Source organism: Balaenoptera acutorostrata, chromosome 20 (genome assembly GCF_949987535.1).
Source record: "Balaenoptera acutorostrata chromosome 20, mBalAcu1.1, whole genome shotgun sequence".
NCBI classification, from domain to species: domain Eukaryota; kingdom Metazoa; phylum Chordata; class Mammalia; order Artiodactyla; family Balaenopteridae; genus Balaenoptera; species Balaenoptera acutorostrata.
This window is the reverse complement of record NC_080083.1, coordinates 44346954-44353366: the sequence shown is the minus strand read 5'-3', so window position 1 is coordinate 44353366 and position 6413 is coordinate 44346954.

Below are 6413 nucleotides of genomic sequence, written 5' to 3'. Positions count from 1 at the left end.
CCTGAAATCTGCTGATGTAAAGATAAGATTTAGCATTAAGTGATATTCTAGCCTAAAAACCAGTAACATTTTTTTTCTAAGTTTTCTTTCTGTTATACCACTTAAGTACTTTAAAATTTTTCTGAGTTCTAACAAAGAATTGCTAGCACCAATCCCTTACTCACAAAAATTAATTAAATAAAAGGCATCACAATAAACATAATGAAAATTACTTTTCAGCACCATTTTAAAAACTGAATGCAACAAACTCTGAAGGTCTTTTATGAACCAGAAACTGTTCTTAGCACTGAGCATACAAAAATAAGACAGAGTTTCTGCCCTCAGAAGCTTAAAGACCAGTGGGGGAATAAACACTTAAATCAATAAATAATTTCAATACAACTGGCAGAAGTATGCACAGTAAGGAAAGGTCCTTAGCCTAGCTGGAGGGAGGTGACGGGACTGAGTAGAATGACCACCAGAAAAAGTGGTGACCACTTTTCAAAAAAATGACCACCAGGGAAAGTCATGAGGAGGTCCTTCACAGTGATAATGCCTCAAAAGAGTCTCAAAAGATGAGTAGGCATAACTAGGTAAAGAATGGGGTGAAATTTTTAGCAAAGACATGGAAGTGTGAAATAGCATATTGGATTATAGGAAGCACAAACGGGAATTTTCTAAAATTGTGTTCTACCTGGACCCCATGGCCTTTCTGCAGCTTTTGTTCCTTTGAATGTTACCATTTCAACCTTCACATGTTCATAATACAGGGCTAGTAAACTCCACCATCTGGAGGCTATATATCTGTAAATCCCAACCATCCAGAGCATAGAAAGAAACCCAGAAATGAAAAATGGCTACCACGAAAGCCATGTGGTGAGAAGCTGACATCAAGAAGGAAACAAAAGTTACACAATAACCTGGGAATATTTAGTGTAGGGGCATTCAGCTCTACACAGTTCAAAACCCCGTGAGAAAATACTATAGAACAATACATTACCTGATGGTCAAAACAGTGAGCCTGGGTCACCAAGATAAAGTTTTCTCTTGTGGACCTTGTTTATAAAGCAGGGGGCTGTGTAATAAATACTCTTAGAAAGATTTCTATCCAATATTGTTGAAATAAAAGGTCATATATTAAATGAGAAATATGCCAATACCTGTAAAATTCATTATTTGTGAACCACCCATTTCTCAACCATATCAGACAGAAGGGATATTATTACAGCAAAAATAACAAAATTTAGTAACATAAAGAATCTCTGGATAAAAAATATTTAGGATCACAAATTGTGAGAAAAGAAAAAAATTATAGTTTTTGATTTATTATATGCGTTAAGTCTTTTCATTTTTACATGACAAGCTTTCTATTTCACAAGCTTATTTCATCTGACATCTTCACACATAGAAACTCTCAGTAAATGTCTGGTAATGAATGAAAAAAATGAATGAATTTTTTAAAAAGATTTTATATGCTGAAGGAATGACTGACTATATAGCCTCACATTTCACAATAAACTATAGCATATTAATCTGACCCCCAAATTAGGCAGAAAATAAAAGTATTCCATAAAGTACTCTACTTGCTTATATTGCCAAGAAATGAGAGGTATACACTATAGGTCAAATTCTAGATTGAGACCAAAATATCAAGATAATATGAAAGTACTTTATTTAAATACCAAATACATGAGCCAGATTAGCCAATCTTGGGTGGTTATAATGAACCAGATATTTTGCTACATCAAATACTCTGGTCCTCAAGGACCTGATGTTAGAATAGCCAAATTCACATCACTAACCTTTTTGTTAATTTTATTTTTTGATTTAAGTGTTGAAGGTTTTGTATTAAGCATACCCTATAACATCTATCTGTATGGACCTATGAATATAATCTACTCGTCTAAACTCACAACTTATCACTGATCCAATTCTATATTCTACCTCTTTCCATTTATAGTCTGTTCATTCCAAATCAAATTCTACACAAGTTTTCACTCCCTTCTTATTCAGACTTATCTAAAAGCCTTTGTTAGGGCTTTAATATCTTAAATTATGCTATTTAGTTAATAATTTCTTTATTTCACATTAAATAAATGAATTCGGAAGTATTAACATTTACAGAGAAACATTCCAGTTTCCACTGTCTTACAGTATTCTGTATGTTATTCTTGAGAAGTGAAATGATTAAGACTAGGAAAAAATAGTGTTAAAGTATTGATCTATAACTTCACAAAAACAAATTCAGCAATTCATTTGTAATAATTAAAGCATGAGAGTTTTTTAAATTATTTTTTCATAGTGTACAGCAACCTAATTTTTTTCCTGTTCTTGGCCAATGAAATCTTTACATGTTAAAAATTACACGTCATAAACCATTTTTCAAATAGTCAAAGTGCAAATTTTTCAGTTATTTTTAAACCTTGATAATTTTTAAAAACTTAAAACAGAAAGAGTTTTGCATAAGAGAAAACATGAAGTATTATTCAATAATGGTCATTTAAAATTTTCTACATACATACTGTTCATTGACTTATCATTTGGCATTCTACTTAGAGGGAAAAAAATGTATATAAGGGCCAAGCCAGTTTTAAAAAATTATAAACATACCCACGTGCAAATTGAGGATTTAAGACCACAGTACTGCACTCAATTATACTGTGAAACAAAATTTATCTCATGTCCTAAATTATTCAGTCAAGTTTTAATAACTTCACATACCCTAGACCTAAAGCTGCCAAAGATCAAGGTTCATTGGCAATAAGAGAGCCTTTGATTATTATGAAGAAAATGTCCATGCTATTCGTAATATTTATCAAGTTAACATTTTAATTAGGTGTCAGTATCTCATTTATTAATAGAATGAATACATTTCTCACAAATTCTGATTTTCTGTCACCACCTCCCCCCAACTTGAGATGCGTCTGCCATTTGCAAGGTTTTAGAAACACTTGTTGAAAAGACCACTGAAAAGTTTACAATAGTAGGGTGAAATTTTAATTATCCCAAGGAAGTACATACTAAATAATTTTTGAGAAGCGAGGATAGTTTTATGACTTTCAAAATTAATTCAAATGAAACAATGTGAGCCTGATTTTTGCTTTGAGTAAAGAAGTTATCATTAGAAGATCGAGTTCCAAGGGAACCACAAGCGCCAACACTTTAAAATTTACCTTCCCATATGACAGCCTTTACCCTTAGAAGAAAAAAGTCACCTTTCATTCTAAAGAAGTCACTCAGGTTAGCCTGATTCCAACAGACAGTGAAGCCATGGACGAAAAAACCATGCAAAAGGATTAGTTATTCCAACTCAGGTTTGCTGCCATTTCAGGGACACCCCATAAGTACTCTTCCTCTGCAGACTTAGAGTTGACCCCTGACAACCCCTAAGAAATAAAATTGTGGAGAAGTTATCACTGTCCAAAGCTGGGGGGTGGGGGGGAAGGGGAGCAAATGAGAGATGTATGAGAACCGACACGCTTTGCCCTCTGAAATGCCTCATATTTACTTTTGACAAAAGAAATAAATAGAAGCAAAACCGAGATTCAGAAGGAACTCTCTCTGCTGCGTGCACCGGTAGAGCATTTTAAAGACCCTTTAGAAAAGAAGCGGGCTGGAGGCTCACCTTCCATCTCGCCGCCGGGCTGGGCTGGAGCTGCCGGTCTGGCTACCCGGCCTCTCCACGTGCTCCTGCAGTCGCCGGGACGCAGCGCGCAGCTGGCGGGAGATTCCCAGCGCGGGGAGTCCCCGGGATCCGGCCGCCGCTTCGGCGCAGATTGAAAGGGACAGGAGCCGGCGACCGGCCGGTGCGCGGGGTTACAGCGGCGCTGGCTGGCGGCGTCTTTAAAGGACGCTCACCGCGGAGCGCCGGAGGTACCTACCGCGCCTCCAGCCTCCTTTTGAATGTCAAAGCCAAGAACCCCGATAGGATGGAAACGGTGCGACTGTAAATTGTCTCAAAATGTCCATTTTGGAAGGATGATGGATGGGAGAGTAATATCACATGGCGGGAGGGAGGATCTGGATTGCTTTCTTTCAAGTATAAGTTAAAAGAGGTTTGTCTTAAATTGAGCAAAATCTGGAACTTTTGGTCTAGATTCAGGGATGATAGCCATGAGTGCCATCGATGAGAATTCACTTCATTCGATGTATATGTTTTACTTCTTCAGTTTTTCATTTCACATAATAAAAGTTCTTGGTCCAAGTTTTCAGAAAGTTCTAAGACAGTTCCAAAGAATTTTGGCACTTTCATCAACTCAACTTTTTCATTTTTGGAAGCAATTCTCTCACTTTGCTTTCCCTTCTGGGAACTGCTTGGTTTATTTGCCACCACTCACAAAATACTACACATTCTATTTATGTGTGTTTATTTTCTGCTACCTTGCCTTCCTCCAAATAGGATCTGAAACAGCTTACAAAAATACTTATATAATGTATCAGTGCTAAGGGGTTGGGGAGACACATAAGAGTAAAATTAACTCAAAGATGTTAGTACACAGAGTTAACAACTTTTTCCAACATCCTTGCCACTTTATAGAGGTCAAGCACGCACTTGACTATAGGGAGAGGAAAGGGGAAGTGACCACATAATTTTTCAAAAACAGAATTTTTCTTCACACTGAGGTCGAAGGGACATTGTTCAGGTGAGTCCTCATAAAGTTACCCAGTGTGCTGAATTGGACAACATGTAAATGATTCTCAGAAAGACCACTTTCACCCTTGTTAGAAACTTACGTTGTTGATATATATAAATATATTTGAGACTTAAGGTTGGGAGTTTGTGCATCAGCAGGCCATATCAGAATAAACCCACACCTACCAGTTAAAGAACGCATGTTGTAATTTTATGAATTTTAGTTTATTTTAAATATGCCTTGGTATAGGAGATATGTATAGATAGATATAGATATAGGTATATAATTTTTAAATGAGTTAATAACTTGTATTGGCTTTGTTTTAAGATCATGGCACCACGATAGCATCTCTATAGCTTGTATGGGTTGGAGTTCTACAGGATAATACCAATTTCAGAGAAATACTCTAAACACTAGGTCTAATTTTAGTATTGAAAGGGGAAATTTGTTGTTTGTTAGTTTCTAAAAGCAAAAATAGCACATCAAAAGTAGCAGAAGAGGAACTGTAAATTTTCACAGGGATGGTGTAAGGATGAATAGTTATTTGGTTATTAAAGAGTTTTAGAAAACGTTTAGCTTCCATTACAATGTTCTTTATGCTTAGCAATGGAATGTGTTACTACTTTGTAAATAATTAGTTCAGAATTGAGTATTTCAGACTCAAGAGAATGACACTTAAGGGGATAGATAAAAAGTAAACAGGTAAAATAATTTATGCAGCTATTTTGCCCTCAAGGAGGTGGAGCATAAATCCCCACTCCTTAAGTGTGGGATTCACGTATGGGAGTTCCTTGGTGGCCTAGTGGTTAGGATTCTGGGCTTTCACTGCTGTGGCCCGGATTCAATCCCTGGTCGGGGAACTGAGATCCTGCAAGTCACGTGGCGTGGCAAAAAAAAAAAAAAAAGATTAAAAAAAGTGGGATTCACATAGTGACATCCTTCCAAAGAGTACAGTATGAAAAGGGAGAGGGAGGAGAGTAACTTTATATTACAGAAACCAGACAAACACTACCTCAGCCAGGTGATCAAGGTAACATCAACAATGATATAAGGCATGTTGATAGTTTGTACCTTGATACAATGTGGTGAGCATGGCACTTCACCTCTGTAATTTTCCACCCGTAAACCTGTAGCCCCAGTCTAACAATGAAAAAAGAAAAGCAGAAAAAGTCCAATAGACAGGCATTCTGCAAAGTGTCTGACCAATTAAGGTCAGGTCAATGTCATAAAAACTGTAATTAACTGTCAAGGTCATCAAAACCAAGAAATGTCTGAGGAATTGTCACAGCCAAGAGGAACCTAAGGAGACTTGATGACTAAATGTAATGTGGGACCCTGATTGGGATCCTGGAGCAGTAAAAGGCCATTAGGTAAAAACTAAGGAAATCTGAATCAAGTATGGACTTTATTTAGTAAGGTATCAATATTGGTTCATTAATTGTGAGAAATGTACGATAATTAATGTAAGATGTTAATAGTAAGGAAATAGGTGGGTGTATGTGAGAACTCTTTGTACTATCTTCACAGTTTTCCTTAAATCTAAAACTTCTAAAAGAGTGAATGGATACTTTAAACAAATAACTACTACTCACTTGGTTAGGTCTCTTCTCATAGTATTCAAAGTTGATCACACAGCGTTTACAAGGATCAATTACTTACAACTGGGAAGGTAATAAAACACTGTGGATTTATAATGTACTTTGACTAAAACTGAAATGATAAACTTCCAGGGAATCAGAGGTGATGCCTAAACTTGTCTTCATTATCATCACTTTAAGAAGGGAACAGTTGAGACTAAAC